The sequence below is a fragment of the Lissotriton vulgaris genome, chromosome 1_1, assembly GCF_964263255.1.
Source record: "Lissotriton vulgaris chromosome 1_1, aLisVul1.2, whole genome shotgun sequence".
Taxonomy (NCBI): domain Eukaryota; kingdom Metazoa; phylum Chordata; class Amphibia; order Caudata; family Salamandridae; genus Lissotriton; species Lissotriton vulgaris.
The window spans coordinates 961404459-961424137 of NC_141685.1; positions in this window are offsets into that span (position 1 = coordinate 961404459).

The following is a 19679-nucleotide window of genomic DNA, read 5'->3' on the forward strand; positions in this document are numbered from 1 at the left end:
TTTCTGGACTTTAAATAAGTTGTGTAATGTCCTGATGTTGTTGTAGGACCGTCATGAAATATAATTGCTGCAGTTACAAAAGTCCTTCCTGATATTGACAACTGCGAAGCAACAACATTTTTTATTAAAGTTGTCAATTTTGTTCCATCAGTCCTACATTGTTGGAACATTAAAATGACATACAGGCCATATCTTCGTAAAAATAATGTTGACATCATTTCAGATTTACATTGGCTACACTCCATGTTGTGATCAGCTGCTTTTACTAGCTTATGAAAGGACACTGATTTACTGTCTGGCAAAGTTAAATATATAAATCTTTCAGAATCTACACTAGTAGTACTTGATAGCCTACAATTCTCGCAGTCATGCTGCCATTGATAAGAAAGGCCAAATAGATAATCTACATCTACACCCTCATCTTGCAATACATCAAGCATATACATTAAAAACTCCTGACAATCCTGCTGAATATTTTCAGAGAATTCTGTTTGACCTGAACATTCGTCTAACAGAAAACGAATTTCAGACACACTTTCTACTCTCGTTTTATCAGAACTACATTTCTCTAACACAGAATTCAACAAACAGCATAAACTTTGTTACGAATTGATCACAATCTGTTCTTTGAAAGTCTCTAGTGAAAAGAGAACATTAACCACTACATTAGCATAGCAGTTGACACCAGAACTATTTTCAAATTTAAAACCAACAACATCTTCAACAGAATCCATTTTCTTTCTGCTTATAATTTCAGGTTCATCAACTTTTCGTCTTTTTGCTATAACCTCCGTACTATTGGTCACATTTCTTCGTTTCCGGCCTACCACACGTTTCTCAAACAAAGGATATTGAGGCAAATGTGGCGCATACTCTCTTCTTAACCTATTGTATTCCTTAACACAATCTAGATCTGCACAAATGTTTGTGACATCACAGTCAATCAAGTACAATCCCAATAAAGTTCTAACTCGTGACAAAGCCACATAAGCCATACCCTCCTTGAACACAGAACTGCCAATATTCACTAAAGCACTATCTACACTTAAACCTTGCGATTTATGGATTGTCACCGCATATGCCAAGCAAACAGGAAACTGCTTACGGCGCACATATAAGTCTTTTACAAGCAAAAATCTAGCAGAAGAACGATCAATTAGCTGTACTTCCTCAATGCCATCAAATTTAATTTTTAAAAATTCAATACCATCTCTATTTCTGTATTTTTCAAAATCAACAACATTACCCATTGATCCATTTACCAGACCTCTTTCAACATGTAAATTCCTTCTCAAAATGATTCGGCAATTTAAGCACACATTCAAAGTCTTTTCAAAACCCGCAGTTTTAGATATAGTCTTCTCTAATGAATCCAATTTAGATTTCAAATTCTCAGACAAAATAATTGTTGCTCCCATATGCTCTTAGTCAATAGCTTCAAGTTTCACAATCTCTTGTTTTTCTAAATTCAACATTTTGTTGTTGAAGATGGCACATTCTGCAAGAGTTGGCATCAAACATATTCCAGATTTCTTCTTAGTAATTTTCTTAAAAATATTCTCAGGCACAATGTCTTGTTCTGGATATAAATTTGACAGTAATCGTGCATGTAAAGCTTCTTTCGCATACTCGGTCACTTTTCCAATTCTAACATCTTGTAAAATATTCTTGTAATCTTCATCCTTCGCCTGACGCATATTTTCATGCAGTTCAGCATAATTGAAGTTTAACCATATATTGACATTGCCAATGCTCCCTAGGCACTTCCTGGTATCTTCATGCGTGAGTATTTTGAACACAGGTTGTCCTTTCACTGGTGTTAGCTGCAGAAGATCTCCGAAAACAATGATGTGTTTGCCACCAAATAACACATCATACTCTGTTTTAAGAACTTCTTGCATTCTCAAATGCACAAAGGCAAGCATGAGATTTGAAACCATGCTTACTTCGTCAATGATAAGAAGTTTCATTTTCCTCAAGACTCTTGAAACTTCACAACAAGCATCTCCAGATAACTTGTGGTATTGTAATTTGTTGTCATGCTCCACTGGCAACATCAGTAGACGATGCAAAGTAATACCTTTAATGTTATGTGCTGCCAGTCCAGTTGGAGCGGTGACAACACAAGACAGCGATGACTCAGTCCTTTCCTGCAAATAACAAGAAATTGCTTTAATGAGAAAACTTTTTCCAGTTCCCGCTTCTCCACTCACGTACAATCGGACAGGCTTCAACGACGTACATGAGCACTCTTTCTTCTCATGATTTAATCCATGCTCAATTTGCTTGGTAACTTCGTCATATATTTTCCTCTGCTCAACGTTGAGTTGTCTTTCCAAGTCTTCTAAGTTAACGCATCCTCCTGAGCATGTGCCATGGCTCTTTCTACTTCATTCATGGCAGTGGCGGCTTCATTTTCGATAACAGGTCCTCCTAGTGGATCCTGACTCAATGAAACAGTACTCTGACTGTCCTGAGAACTGTCTCTAGCAATCTCGGCTGCAATTGTTGCTTACTGCTCGATTTCCAAAGTCAACATTTCTAGATATTTGGGAAAAGCAGAACATTCTATGGTTTCCTTGGCGGCATTGAAAGAGTCTTCGTAACAAAGTAAATCTCCAAGCAGTTCTTCTTCTGCACGCCAAGGCTTGAAAAGTTGCAAGAGTGCTAAATAGAAAAACTCTTTTTTTTCTGGAGATTCGCCACTCAATTTTCGATGGTTTACCAAGTGGCATTTTCTTTGCTTGACCAGACATCCCTCACTTCCAATTACAGCATACACTCCTTTCTCAATATCTTCTTTGATGTTCCTCTTGAATATGTAATTTTGTAGAACCTCATATAGACAAACATTCTCGAGGTGACAGCTTCGATTTGGATAATATGTATCCAGCATGTTGGTCTTCAAAATGTCGGTACTGTTTGGCTCCTTTTCCGCCAAATACTCAATTTCCCGGACAGGTTTTAGAACTCGATTTCGCGTTGCAGCAAGACCAAGACTCGCCCAAACGATACTCCTGGATTTGGCATAGAGACTTGCTGAAGACAAGCGGTCAGAACATTTGTAAGCTCCGATTTCTCGATGCAACAACATCTTCAAACTGAAACTGTACAACTTCTTGCTGAGGCTCTTTTCATGGGAAATATCCTCCCACATATCCTTCAATTCTGTCTTTTCTTTTTTGGTGATGTAAGATGTCACATACCGAGCCACAGCCATACAGTTGTCAGCCACAAACTGTATATCCATGTTAGCATTCCACATGGACAAAATCACAGGGTTGTAGTCGTTGATGTACTTGGACTCTTCGTTTCTTTTCAAATTGTATGTGTTTTTGGGTGATTTCCTCGTCACATTATGTCGCAGTGAAGACATCAAACTGTTTACTCTTCCTTTAGAAATCACTGGTCGTGGAAAGTTGAAACGACATTTGGTGTAGAACTTGTCCTTGTTTCTGAATTTACGACGACAGTACTTTCCACAACGATGGCCTTGGAAACGTAGAACTTGTTCTCTTAGGCTTTTCTTCTCCTTTGCGTTTGGAACAGCACACGTAGAATACTGTTCTATGAAACTCATCACTAAGTCATCCGGATCTGTTCCAAATTTAGGTGCATCCTTGATCCATAGCAGCATATGTATAGGAGGAGCACCTCTTGCTTGGTACTCCTTTCTCCAGAAAAAATCCAACACCTCTCCAAGAGGTGGATTCTTCTTATTCATGATGAAAGACATCATATCTTCAAATCTATGATTGAAGTACCTGCATACATTCACTGGATCCAAAGAGCACAGTTCTCTGGGTGTCTTGAATTCAATATTTTCAATGTTTCCATTTGCCTCTCGTAGAAATTCAAGTAAGTCTTCCCAGCTATACTCGGTACAGCTGAGAGTGAGGAACCATGTTGGACTTCCTAAGTTCCTCAGCATACATTTTAAATCACCATGACGACGGTACCAGTACTCATTAGTACCACGCTGACACGCCATGAGATTAATTAGGTGAGAATCCAAAATACTGTCTTGGACATTGACTTTATCCATAAAGTCCCTTGCCGAGATGTTTCGCATCTGTATACCACTTTTCAAGATGTGGTTCACTGCATATGACAGTCCTGACAGATCGCTTTCAAACAGGAGATGAAGCAAATAGGGAATGCATTGTCGAAACCTAGCATCTTCTGCATACAATCGTAAAGTCCGGTATTCTGAAGCAGGAATTTGAACAGGTCGCTCATCATATCGTCCTCCTCGACCTGTGGGAAATAGCTGTGGGAAACACCGAGCTTCCAAACTTTCCTCCCAAACACTAATGGGACTCCCTTTGGCTTGTTTCATTTGAAACAACTCAATAGCATTCCCCATAGCTTCCTTGGAATGCAAAGGATGAACACTATAATGTTCATAAATTTCTTCCTTTTTAGAGGCTTCTACTTTTTCAATTTGACCAGGACACAAATCGCTATCCTCTTCCTCACTTACTTCCTCTTCTGCAACATATACATTCTTATAGTACTTATTATTTTTTTTTAAATACAATGTTGCATTTTAGACTTTCCTAACATCCACTAAATCTTGCCATATTTTCTTACTCTTTGTCGGAACACCATTAACTATGATAACTAGAGGTTCCTCTTCCACTTTCTCTACTCCAATTGTGTTAATGTTTTTGTTCAAATCTAGAGGCAAATAAACAACTCTTCCCTTTAATCCTCTCTGTAAATCTGATGGAGGCAACTTCCCTGTCTTTGGCTCCATTCTTACAATAGCCTGAAAGGGATGGATACTTTGAATCAAAATAGATTCATAAGTATTTAAATCCTTCAATTCAGAATGCATCTCTACCAATTCCAGATTATTATGAACCGCCCTAGCTGGCATCTGGTTTTGGTTTAATTTGTTACAACAATAAGTACACATACGTTGATCCGATCCCAAATCAAAACAATTTTCTACCATCAAGTATGTTGCGAAATCCTTCCATTCACTATTATTTTCCCTTTCACTTTTTGCATATAAATCCACTAACTTAGTCTGATTCTTATAATAAGTCCGTCGACAACACACACAAGTGAAATTAGGCCTCTCACTTGATTTCACCTGAAACGTGGCAATTTCTTTCTGAAAATTATCTGTACTGGAAACCTGTACATTATCTTCAACATTACCCTCTTCTTCTGGGTCAATTTGAACATTCTCCTCTTTACTTCCAAAGTAACAAAACTCAATTTCTTCACAAATATTCTTCACATCTATTTCAGAACCATGGAAAAGAGCAGCACATAATTGTTTAAGCATAATTGCTGGACTCTGTGGTAAATATTTGATTTACCGTCCTAATTTCTATGCAGGTAAGTACTTAATCAATAATAACTCAATCGGAAAGAAAAAGGCAGAGTCCGTGGTGTTAGAGTTCTTAGGGGTTTTATTCCTTAAAAAGGAATGGTCATGACCGGATATCTTGTTCCTGCCACCACTGGGGTGCAGGAAGGGATAGAGCAATATTTTATTGACAATACATAGCTTATATACTTGAGTTACATTATAGAAACCAATACAGTAGGCGTAACAGCTGAGAGAAACAAGATAAAACACACACGTGGTAATGATACGTAATTAGAAGGCGTGAACTAGGCGTGAACATAAAGGTGTGTGCTAGAAACGTCATAAGTAGGTGTCATAAGTGGGTGGCAACAAAAAGCAGAATCTTGCAATGTCAGCAGAAATCTGAGGCCTAGATGCGCGCGCAGCTACATGACGTGTGATTGACGTGAAACTGGAGGGTGCAGGGGACTTGACATTTACAATGGCGGAAAGAGACAGAAGTCTGGCATGTCAGATCAACTCGTACCTCTATCATATCTGATATCTGATGTTTGGGAACCATACTATCTGGGCGGAAAGGTCTCTGGGGCAGAAGCTATTCTATACTGACTGTGAGTGCGTGTATAAGCGTCTAAGTGTCTGCATGAGGAGCGTGGGGGCATGGGCCTGCCATGGTAACAGAGGTTATGAATTATTTGCACGGAGACAGTAAGGCCGGGCCCTTCGCTCTGCAGCTGGGGGAATGTTTACTTAAGCTAGTAGGCAGGAATGCATTTTCGGAGAGTGGAACAGATAACTCGAAGGTTGAATTCAGTCTTGGCAGGCAGCAGGCTGAGCTAAACGCGGTGAGCCGCACAGGGAGTAAGGCAGAGGTCACGGGTACAGAGACAGTCTGGGCTGAGGCTCTCAGAGTCAGAAAGCAGAAAAAGGCTCGATGGCAGATTTCAGGGCCTGCTTCGCCCGAGCTGAAAAAACGTGTAAAGCACACCACAAAAAGACGTTGGCATGGCATACTTAGGAACGGGCTATTCAACCCATTCTGGGTGGTCTGAAAGAGGACATGTTAACGTTGGACGCAAATGTATTTGCGTCTTCATAGCTGGCACAGGAGGGAAGTTACATGCACTTTAGACTCGTACATGGAGACGGTGGGGTACACGATAGGGAACATAACTTGACCAAAAATTTATATTTCCTCATTCCCTCCTTGTTCCCTACGGACCCTTCATGATATCTCGATCCTCATGAATCGATCAGTCTGTTCTTGTAACATCATTTGCTCGTCTCTCTTCCGTTGTCGGTTTGAGAGAAAACTGGAATGTTCAATGCACGATGTGGCGCACAGTCCACAAATCGCTGGCCCACATTGTAGGCACAGGCAACAACTGAATACTATGACAATGGCAATGCCTAGGAAGGATAGGATCTTCCATCCCCAAGCGGTTAACGTTGTCCAGAACCAACCGGACCAAGTCCAGGGGCCTGGATTCTGATGTATCGAACTTGCAATCTTATGAAGACGTGTAATAGCTTTGTAGACAGTTGGCGCGTTTTCTGGAATGAAAACACAGCAACTTGACCCGATGACCTTACAGGCTCCACCTCTATCTGCCAAGATGACGTCAATAACAAGACGATTCTGAAGAACAACAATCCGCATAGCAGACTGTTCCTCTGTTAAGTTACCTAGAGCGGAGGCAGTTTCATTTACTACTGCTTCGAGTGTTCTGGTTAATCTACGTATTAATTTACTGTTTTGGACGGGGCCTGTGAAGAAAAAGAATCCCTTGTTGAAATCTGTGTATTGCTCCCATGCCGTTTCGGTATAGTCGACAATCGGGAGATCCCTTCTGAGTCTACTCTTTACTAGATTTGTACTTCTGTGATAATCAGGAGGGGCTAGGAAAACAGGTGGCAGAAGGAAGGCAATGTAACAGGTACCATCCCAATCTGGGGGTAAGCGTATGTATGCGGTATGGCCACAAACAAAGTAGGAATGACGAGTAGCTTTAAAGGAAGACTTGCCATGATCACTGAAGTCGACCACGGTAGTACATTTACTATGACCTAAGTGTACTGAACCCTTCTTTCTGACACATAAGTCACCTGTGACTGGTAGTACTGACATAGCAGGGAGAACTGGTGCGGCTTCCGATTCAACAGTGAGAATCATAAGGTTAATTGTATAATTACCTAATCCATACACTTCATTTTCTAGATCAGTTCCTACTCTAGTGGGGAGTCCCTTTTTGTCAGGGTAACAGGCATTAAGCAGAACTAAGTTCAAGTTTCCCCAAACCCAGTTCCCTTTAAAAACAGCAACATCAGAATCTAAGGAATTGATTATTCTAAACCATGCACCACAGGAGCCATTATGAGTGAACGGGTACGGAAAGAGGGGCAGAACTCCCTTGTATTTCTGGTAGGGAGGGAGTCGGCCACATATCCAACAGTTTGTAGCATTGTTAGTCTGATGGGAATGGTGTAACATACTAATGAATGTGTTGTTGCGCAGCGCAAGTCTGTAAGAAAGTTCATGGGGAGGCAATTTGCTAAAAGAATGTTCAGCAGAAACATTGAAAGCAGATTGTTCACGTTTGAAGATAGGGTAGTATATGGGAAGCAATATGCTAGCAACAATAATCAGGAAACTTAAAAAGAACATAATCAATAAAGTCACTATACAGTGACTACGGAGTGATTTACAATATGCACGTTTCTTGAATTGTCTCTCTCTCTCTCTATCTCGATCTAGGGGATACATGTCAGAAACTATTTAACCGATTCACCTAGGGGAGGACTTAAACAATTAAACTGTCTGACTTGCTAGATCGAAGCTTCAGTTTGTACTCCTCTTGGGGAGTTTTCTCTCGTTCGGGAACCTTAAAGTCACTAGTTTCGATACAGTCTTTGGAGGGGGTGGACGAGTCTGGGTCTGGTTTCAGTTCGTTGCACTTTTTAATATGACTCGTATGGATCCACCCCTTTCTGCCTTCCACCTTGATCGCGGTCTTCGTAGTAAGAAGGACGGTCTTCGGCTCTTTCCAGCGGGGCTCCAGCGGACTTTTCCTGTCGAAGTTCCTAATCAGGACAATGTCTCCTGGTCGGACATCGTGTGGCTTTTCATCAGTGTTGTCAGGGAAGGCTGCAGCAACCTGTGAACGACATGATTGGAGTGCAGACATCAAGGAGGCAAGGTAATCTGTCAGCATATTACAATCGACATCAGTAATTTTCTTAGGCATGGGCGTCCCCCACATATTCGGTGGTCTACCAAAGACCACTTCGTACGGGGATAGTCCTGATCTCGAATGGGCAACCATTCTCATGTAGAATAATGCAACTGGCAGGGCGACTATCCAGTCGACCCCTTTCTCTTTACAAACTTTGGCAAGGCGGGTTTTTAGTGTCTGATTATGCCTTTCTACAAGGCCTGCGGCTTCGGGATGTCGGACACAATGGAATCTCCACTGATATCCTAACAGAAGGGAAACGTGCTTCATAAGTTCGGATGAGAACGGCTGTCCGTTATCTGAGTACACGACACGAGGCAAGCCGTACCGTGGGAAGAATTCTCGAACCAGCTGCTTGGCAGTGGTCGGGGCAGTGTAATCTGGGACTGGATATGCTTCGGTCCAACGGGAGAGTGCACAAACAACTACGAGGACATATTTGAATCCTCGACAACGATCCATCTGGATATAATCCATCTGGAGGACTTCAAAAGGGTGATCAGGAGGATGGAATCCACCTTGCTCTACAGGAACGCTTTTACCGGGGTTGAACTGACAACAGATCATGCAAGTACGCACTTTCTGTTTTGCTGCTGCTCGTAAGTGTTTGTTGTACCAGAGATTCTGTAAACTGTCTAACATAGCTTTCTCTCCTAGATGTGCCGGACTATGTGCTGTATTTATCATGATTTGAACCATTGAGTCAGGGAGAAACCATGTAGATTTTCCCTTCGTGACCCATCCTTGATCTGTCTGGATCCCTCCTAGTTCAGTCCATTTCTTTATCTCATCTGAAGTAGCATGTGTCTGGATATCGATTACATCTAGGGTGGGATCCCTGACTGACATACACTGTGTTGGTACTATTGTCTTTGTCACATCGGTAGTCTGGGTGTGAGTCAATGCCGTATGTTTTGCTGTCTGGTCTGCCAGGTCATTACCCTGGGAAACAGAATCCGTAACTTTAGTATGTGCTTTACATTTCATGACGGATATGCCTGAGGGCAGATGTATTGCTTCTAACAGTGCTTGAATGAGGGGACCGTGTTGTATCTTGGCACCATGAGAGGTCAAGAAACCTCGTTCTTGCCATAACATTCCGAAGTCGTGTACGACTCCGAACGCATAACGGGAATCGGTGTATATGTTAACATTTCTGTTCTTGGCTAGTATACAAGCTCGGGTCAGAGCGATGAGCTCCGCCGCTTGAGCAGACAGTGTGTCAATACGATGTATTTCTTTAACTTCAGTTTCAGTGGTTACTGCATACGCGGCCACTAATTCTCCTGTACTTGTTCTCATGCATGAACCATCCACGTAAAGTGTCAGGTCCGGATTTGTCAGTGGGACATCTGTTAAGTCTCGTCGAGGCTTTGTTACTGTATCAATGATCTCTATACAATCATGCGGGGCTGGATCTGTCATAATTGTAGGTAACAATGTTGCAGGATTCAGAATGCTGCAGCGTCTGATTTCTATGTGTGGCTGGAATAGTGTCAATTCATAACCTGTCAGTCGTGCTATAGTCAAGTGTTGAGTCTGAGTTCTGTTTAAAAGAACTTCTACAGAATGTGGAACTTGTACTGTTAATTGATGTCCTAAAACAATTGAGTCGCTCTGTCTGATTGCTAGTGCTGTTGCTGCTACTGACTTCAAGCACGCAGGGAGTGCCTGGGCTACTGAATCCAATGTACTTGAAAAATAAGCGCAAGGCTTATGTGAACCTGCTTGATCTTGAGTGAGGACAGACAATGCTGTACCATCACGTTCTGTAACAAAAAGTGTAAACGGTTTGCTGTAACATGGTGTCGCTAGAACTGGTGCTTGGCATAAAGCTTTCTTTAATTCCTCAAAAGCCTGTGTATGTTCCTGAGTCCAAGGGAGGGCAGTCGAAGTCGCTGCCTCCTGTGTTGTTAACTGAATGAGTGGTTTAGCTAGAAATGCATACTGGGGAATCCATTGTCTGCAGTACGAGGTGAGGCCTATAAAGGCCCGCACTTCCTTTTGTGTCTGGGGTTGTGGCATATTTACAATTAACTGAATGCGATCGGGAGTGAGCTGTCTCCCCACTTTGGACAGCAAGTGACCCAAGTATACAACTTGCTGAACACAGAATTGTAGCTTCGAAGGAGACACCTTGTGTCCCTTGTCGGCCAGAAAATGTAAAACTGTCAGTGATGCTTGTTCACATTCGGGCTCACTTCGTGCGGTGATCAGCAGATCATCGACGTATTGCAGTAAGGCAGTGTTAACTGGCATTATGATACAATCAAGTTGTCTTTTCAGTGCTTGGCTATAGATGCTAGGGCTTTCTGTGAATCCTTGAGGTGCGCGTGAAAATTTGAAACTTCGTCCATTTAAACTGAATCCGAAGAGATATTGGCTCTCCGGGTCAATAGGTACACTGAAGAAGGCGTTCTTGAGGTCAATTACAGTAAAGAACGTTGCTTCTGAATCAATAGCAGTCAATAGGGAAGAGATGTCGGGAACCACAGGGTACTGTGGAATAATACATTTATTCAGTTCTCTTAAATCAATCACCAGCCGATATACTGGCGGTGCATTGGGATCAGTACGTTTAAGAATCGGAATGATAGGGGAATTACAGATATTGGAGTCGGTCTCTACGACCACTCCTTGGGCAATGAGCTCTTCAATGATTTCCAGTAAAGCCACTACAGCATCGGGTGGTAACTTGTATTGTCTGATTCTGGGTAGAACAACACCTGGTTTGAGTGTAACACGGTATGGTGTAATGTGCATACAACCTACGTCAGCTGGGCCTTTCGCCCATAAGTGATCCGGTACATTTCTCAATCTGATATCAAACTCTCGTAATACATAATGACCTTTAAAGTCTCTCAAGAAAAGTCTAACTCCTTCCGGAGAACAGCAGATCACAGCTCCTAGAGCCTTCAATGTTTTTATTCCTAACAGATTTTCTGGACAAGATTTCGTGAGTAACAAGTCTGTAACACGTGATAATGGACCCACAGCCAGGGGGACTGGTTTTGATACCTCATTTACAATAGGCTGTCCTGAAAAACCAAGGGAAACATTCTGTGAGCCTGAGAGGGGTGCCCCTGGGACTTCATCATGGCTGATTGTGGTGCGACTTGCCCCTGTGTCAATTAAAAACTTTCTGTCTTTTCCCAATACTTGACTGTGTACATAAGGACCCTCTTGATCTACAAGGATTTCAATAAGAGGCAAGCCACCCTCCTTCTCTAGGCTGTTTCATGTGTAACGTGGATAATCGGGGTAATCAGATTGGGCATACTGGTACATCTGCTGCGAGACTTGCTGAGTCGCGGCAATGGGCTGTGGCTGTGACTGTCTTTGTGGTACCGCTACTGTCTGTGCTGCATGTGGTGAAACATGCATAGGCTGTGTATTCTGCATGGGCTGTATATTCTGTGAAGTTTGTTGCTGAGTCTGATTTTGTCTAGGTGGATGCGGTCTTTCTTTAGTCTTACCTGTGGATATATTATGTTTCAGAACTGGGCATTCGTGTACGTAGTGACCTGGCTGCTTGCAATAATTGCATGTCCCTTTAACGGGAGCTGCGGCGTGACCTGTCTGGGTCGTACCCTTTCTCTGACCGTCGGCTGGAACCGACTGGGCCACTAACATTTTCATTTTCGTGTCTTTCATGCGTTTCTGTTCCTGATCCTGTTCTTCTCTAATTCTGTTCTGATGGTATTGTAACATTTGTAACATCTGGGATGGCGTATTTGCTTGCCAAGTACTTTCAACTTTGTACACACGGTTCTTGACTAATGGCAGGGAATTCTCGACTAATTTGGATACAAAAAGATGCGGGTACGACTCGCTACTCGGCTTAAGGCCACTATTGATAATAAAACATTTCTCGAATCTTGAATAGAAGTCACTAGTATCTTCATCGTGTTTCTGTTTACAGGCCGAAATTGCGTCCCAGTCTTCCTTTCTAGTTGTCAGTAATCTGGGCAGAACCTGTACTATCAAACCTGGTAATGCTTTAGTTTTCTCCCCAAGGCCTAGCCCAGGGGTACGAAGTTTCTCCTCGTCCTCTATTTCTGTCCACACAATCTTTTTATCTCCCACCTCCCATTCTCTTTCCTTCAGCTTCTCGTATATGCCCGTGGGCAGCAGTACCTTTAACATTTTCATGATATCTTCATATGTGTAATCTCCCATCAGTAACATGTCTTTAAGTTCTCTGTGAAAACCTGCAGGGTCTTTATCGTGACACGGTACTAGTTTCTTCATTTCCAATAGTTCTAACTTAGTCAGAGGTGTGTGTACATACACACGTTTCAGGGCGTTATCAGGACCCATGACTGGGTGCACTTCTCGTAAGGGGTTCTGACTTTCAATGCCATGCAGACGCTCCATATGATACATTTTTCTTTCTGGGGGCGGAGCGGGAACGTATTCGGAGCTTAAGAATGTGTTGTATCTGTGCCGTTGTTCTAGAATTATTTGAATTAACTTGGTACTTAGGCCTCTCCATCTATCCATGAGTAGTGCTTCTAATGTGTCGTGTAAGGGACCTGGGTCAGAATGTTGATATCTGAATAACGTGAGAAGGTGCTGAATCATGTATACACCTGCTAATTTCTGCTCGTCTGGGGAAAGGTTCAGGAATGTCTGCGCTACTGTGTCATCAGTGTATATGTTCGGATTGTCAGCCCATAATACAGCTGACCGGGCTAGTTCTTGTTCATCCATAGAATTTAGTACATGGTACCCCATTCGTTCTCGAAGCATTTTATCAGTCTCCTAAAACTGATGTTCGGGAGAATTCGGTTTTGTTATGCCAGAGAGGAAGACTCTCTTGCTCTCTGGACGAATGCCTTTCCTAAGGTAAGTTCCTTTACCTACATACGCTATCATGTCTGTAGTCTTTTCTGGTTCTTCGGATCCTTCCTCCTCTTCAGAGGAAGCTTCTTCTTTCTCATCCTCGTGTACTTTTATTACTGCACTTCTAATTTTCCTGTACATACTGGCTATGCAATTTTGTTTATCATGCTTTCCTTCGGCTATATTCTGACCCCACTTTGTTAGGGCATCCATTTCATCCTGTTCTGTCTCAGGCCTGTCTCGTTCTCTTATTAAGCAATTTATGAAAAAACGTAGTATATATGCTTGAGTGTCGACTTTCTGATGTGCCATGGCTTCCTTAATACTTTCAGGATTTTCCCCAGTTCGGACAAAATGATATATCCTATCTAGGTGCTGTTTCATTCCTGAGAATAACACTAGGTAATCTGTAGCATGTCGTAAACGTAGCGATGCCATCAACATCCTATCGTCTTTACCGGGTACTGGATCGTATCTGCAAACTTGAAGCGGTTCTTTGAGTATGTCGAGACGGGGTGATTGGAATGAAAAAGGCTTCTGCATGTCCCTAAGGTTTAATCTGTGTGTTGCTGGCGGGGTCTGGTAACCCCTGGTCGCACCTCCTGAGGCGGAGGCTTGAGCATTATCTCTCTGTGGAGTCTGTATCTGTACTTGAACTTGTCTTTTAGGATGATCTTGCGCAAGCGGATTCGGTATCTTAACCTTAGGTGAGGGAAGTGGTGGAGGTGGAGGAACGACTGGCTGTCGGTCAGGGGGAACTTGTTGCGGTAATGGCGGGGTGAGGTCTGGAGGCGTGTTGCCATCTCCGTCACCGCCAGTGGGCGGGACGAGGGCCCATGTATTGGTGTAAGCGGGTGCTACATCATTTAGATAGGAATTCAGAAAGATGTCTTTAGTAGTCCTGTGGTTTACTTTAATTGGAACCAATGGTGGTGGCAGATTTTTCGGCATTTCTGAAGTGGCCTCAGGCGTACCTTCGGCTACTAAGTACATACCATTTACAAGATTGTTTCGTGCGCGGTCTACTTGTTCTGATTTTACTCGAATCCCTTCAGTAACTAATTCGTTTTCTCGGGCTTTATCTGATTCTTCTCTATGTCTGTCTTCTCTATGGAGTGCTTTTTCAGCACGTTTGTGTGATTCTTTACGCCAAAATTCTATGGCGTCTTTCTGAGATTGTCTGGCTTTCTTTTTCCATAATGCTTCTTCTACCTTCATGATGCACTCGGCATCCCATGTTCCGGTAGCAGGCCATCTGTGTCTTTCGTCTAGATGCTTAGTATAATCGGCCCATAAATCTAGATACAATATGGCATCTATGCCATGTTTCTGATACATGAAGTTTCCAGGAGTGTCCCTAGGGGGAATAGGAATTTCTTCCTCTAGTATCCCTTTTCTAGTTCCTATCTGTTTCAACTTATTGAAAAACGGCATCTTGTTTACTTAGTACTGAATGCTCAATCCTTGCTACTTAATTCTAGACACAACTAGTTACACAAGAACACAATAATGCACATTAGAAACAGTCACTCATACCACGACATTAAACACATCAAAAAGACATTTGAAACATATATGACTACCCCCTATACTGGATGTACTGCTAAACAGCACAGATACACTGCTCAGAACAGTGCAAGAACTACGATAACTGATATACTGCTAAACAGTACAGATACACTGTCTAAAACAGTGCAGACCGAATTTGTGTACCCAAACCCGTCTAGATACGTCCCAGCAATGGTACTCACCGGGAAGCACGGAAAACAGAAGGCCTCGGAAAACTCGACTGGACTGGACCGGACTCGACTCGGCTCGGCACGTTGATACTTCGGAAAACTGGTGGGCCTCTTGACACCTCGGACCTTGCTTCTTTCGACTAGGCTCTGGTCGGGATCCTCCGCACTCCTCACCGCCTCGTCTGGGTGCTGATTGCAGTCTTCGTCGCCTCCGTGGGCCAGAGGGAGATACAGGAAATCCTGCCAGTACGCGTAGTTTCCGTCTAACTGATGGCAGGGGACAGAGCTTGCAACGCACCAACCGGCGCGTGAGGTGGGGGAGGGGTCCCTATTCGGGCGCCAAAATAATGTGGTAAATATTTGATTTACCGTCCTAATTTCTATGCAGGTAAGTACTTAATCAATAATAACTCAATCGGAAAGAAAAAGGCAGAGTCCGTGGTGTTAGAGTTCTTAGGGGTTTTATTCCTTAAAAAGGAATGGTCATGACCGGATATCTTGTTCCTGCCACCACTGGGGTGCAGGAAGGGATAGAGCAATATTTTATTGACAATACATAGCTTATATACTTGAGTTACATTATAGAAACCAATACAGTAGGCGTAACAGCTGAGAGAAACAAGATAAAACACACACATGGTAATGATACGTAATTAGAAGGCGTGAACTAGGCGTGAACATAAAGGTGTGTGCTAGAAACGTCATAAGTAGGTGTCATAAGTGGGTGGCAACAAAAAGCAGAATCTTGCAATGTCAGCAGAAATCTGAGGCCTAGATGCGCGCGCAGCTACATGACGTGTGATTGACGTGAAACTGGAGGGTGCAGGGGACTTGACATTTACAATGGCGGAAAGAGACAGAAGTCTGGCATGTCAGATCAACTCGTACCTCTATCATATCTGATATCTGATGTTTGGGAACCATACTATCTGGGCGGAAAGGTCTCTGGGGCAGAAGCTATTCTATACTGACTGTGAGTGCGTGTATAAGCGTCTAAGTGTCTGCATGAGGAGCGTGGGGGCATGGGCCTGCCATGGTAACAGAGGTTATGAATTATTTGCACGGAGACAGGAAGGCCGGGCCCTTCGCTCTGCAGCTGGGGGAATGTTTACTTAAGCTAGTAGGCAGGAATGCATTTTCGGAGAGTGGAACAGATAACTCGAAGGTTGAATTCAGTCTTGGCAGGCAGCAGGCTGAGCTAAACGCGGTGAGCCGCACAGGGAGTAAGGCAGAGGTCACGGGTACAGAGACAGTCTGGGCTGAGGCTCTCAGAGTCAGAAAGCAGAAAAAGGCTCGATGGCAGATTTCAGGGCCTGCTTCGCCCGAGCTGAAAAAACGTGTAAAGCACACCACAAAAAGACGTTGGCATGGCATACTTAGGAACGGGCTATTCAACCCATTCTGGGTGGTCTGAAAGAGGACATGTTAACGTTGGACGCAAATGTATTTGCGTCTTCATAGCTGGCACAGGAGGGAAGTTACATGCACTTTAGACTCGTACATGGAGACGGTGGGGTACACGATAGGGAACATAACTTGACCAAAAATTTATATTTCCTCATTCCCTCCTTGTTCCCTACGGACCCTTCATGATATCTCGATCCTCATGAATCGATCAGTCTGTTCTTGTAACATCATTTGCTCGTCTCTCTTCCGTTGTCGGTTTGAGAGAAAACTGGAATGTTCAATGCACGATGTGGCGCACAGTCCACAAATCGCTGGCCCACACTGTAGGCACAGGCAACAACTGAATACTATGACAAGGGCAATGCCTAGGAAGGATAGGATCTTCCATCCCCAAGCGGTTAACGTTGTCCAGACCAACCGGACCAAGTCCAGGGGCCTGGATTCTGATGTATCGAACTTGCAATCTTATGAAGACGTGTAATAGCTTTGTAGACAGTTGGCGCGTTTTCTGGAATGAAAACACAGCAACTTGACCCGATGACCTTACAGGCTCCACCTCTATCTGCCAAGATGACGTCAATAACAAGACGATTCTGAAGAACAACAATCCGCATAGCAGACTGTTCCTCTGTTAAGTTACCTAGAGCGGAGGCAGTTTCATTTACTACTGCTTCGAGTGTTCTGGTTAATCTACGTATTAATTTACTGTTTTGGACGGGGCCTGTGAAGAAAAAGAATCCCTTGTTGAAATCTGTGTATTGCTCCCATGCCGTTTCGGTATAGTCGACAATCGGGAGATCCCTTCTGAGTCTACTCTTTACTAGATTTGTATTTCTGTGATAATCAGGAGGGGCTAGGAAAACAGGTGGCAGAAGGAAGGCAATGTAACAGGTACCATCCCAATCTGGGGGTAAGCGTATGTATGCGGTATGGCCACAAACAAAGTAGGAATGACGAGTAGCTTTAAAGGAAGACTTGCCATGATCACTGAAGTCGACCACGGTAGTACATTTACTATGACCTAAGTGTACTGAACCCTTCTTTCTGACACATAAGTCACCTGTGACTGGTAGTACTGACATAGCAGGGAGAACTGGTGCGGCTTCCGATTCAACAGTGAGAATCATAAGGTTAATTGTATAATTACCTAATCCATACACTTCATTTTCTAGATCAGTTCCTACTCTAGTGGGGAGTCCCTTTTTGTCAGGGTAACAGGCATTAAGCAGAACTAAGTTCAAGTTTCCCCAAACCCAGTTCCCTTTAAAAATAGCAACATCAGAATCTAAGGAATTGATTATTCTAAACCATGCACCACAGGAGCCATTATGAGTGAACGGGTACGGAAAGAGGGGCAGAACTCCCTTGTATTTCTGGTAGGGAGGGAGTCGGCCACATATCCAACAGTTTGTAGCATTGTTAGTCTGATGGGAATGGTGTAACATACTAATGAATGTGTTGTTGCGCAGCGCGAGTCTGTAAGAAAGTTCATGGGGAGGCAATTCGCTAAAAGAATGTTCAGCAGAAACATTGAAAGCAGATTGTTCACGTTTGAAGATAGGGTAGTATATGGGAAGCAATATGCTAGCAACAATAATCAGGAAACTTAAAAAGAACATAATCAATAAAGTCACTATACAGTGACTACGGAGTGATTTACAATATGCACGTTTCTTGAATTGTCTCTCTCTCTCTCTATCTCGATCTAGGGGATACATGTCAGAAACTATTTAACCGATTCACCTAGGGGAGGACTTAAACAATTAAACTGTCTGACTTGCTAGATCGAAGCTTCAGTTTGTACTCCTCTTGGGGAGTTTTCTCTCGTTCGGGAACCTTAAAGTCACTAGTTTCGATACAGTCTTTGGAGGGGGTGGACGAGTCTGGGTCTGGTTTCAGTTCGTTGCACTTTTTAATATGACTCGTATGGATCCACCCCTTTCTGCCTTCCACCTTGATCGCGGTCTTCGTAGTAAGAAGGACGGTCTTCGGCTCTTTCCAGCGGGGCTCCAGCGGACTTTTCCTGTCGAAGTTCCTAATCAGGACAATGTCTCCTGGTCGGACATCGTGTGGCTTTACATCAGTGTTGTCAGGGAAGGCTGCAGCAACCTGTGAACGACATGATTGGAGTGCAGACATCAAGGAGGCAAGGTAATCTGTCAGCATATTACAATCAACATCAGTAATTTTCTTAGGCATGGGCGTCCCCCACATATTCGGTGGTCTACCAAAGACCACTTCGTACGGGGATAGTCCTGATCTCGAATGGGCAACCATTCTCATGTAGAATAATGCAACTGGCAGGGCGACTATCCAGTCGACCCCTTTATCTTTACAAACTTTGGCAAGGCGGGTTTTTAGTGTCTGATTATGCCTTTCTACAAGGCCTGCGGCTTCGGGATGTCGGACACAATGGAATCTCCACTGATATCCTAACAGAAGGGAAACGTGCTTCATAAGTTCGGATGAGAACGGCTGTCCTTTATCTGAGTACACGACACGAGGCAAGCCGTACCGTGGGAAGAATTCTCGAACCAGCTGCTTGGCAGTGGTCGGGGCAGTGTAATCTGGGACTGGATATGCTTCGGTCCAACGGGAGAGTGCACAAACAACTACGAGGATATATTTGAATCCTCGACAACGATCCATCTGGATATAATCCATCTGGAGGACTTCAAAAGGGTGATCAGGAGGATGGAATCCACCTTGCTCTACAGGAACGCTTTTACCGGGGTTGAACTGACAACAGATCATGCAAGTACGCACTTTCTGTTTTGCTGCTGCTCGTAAGTGTTTGTTGTACCAGAGATTCTGTAAACTGTCTAACATAGCTTTCTCTCCTAGATGTGCCGGACTATGTGCTGTATTTATCATGATTTGAACCATTGAGTCAGGGAGAAACCATGTAGATTTTCCCTTCGTGACCCATCCTTGATCTGTCTGGATCCCTCCTAGTTCAGTCCATTTCTTTATCTCATCTGAAGTAGCATGTGTCTGGATATCGATTACATCTAGGGTGGGATCCCTGACTGAAATACACTGTGTTGGTACTATTGTCTTTGTCACATCGGTAGTCTGGGTGTGAGTCAATGCCGTATGTTTTGCTGTCTGGTCTGCCAGGTCATTACC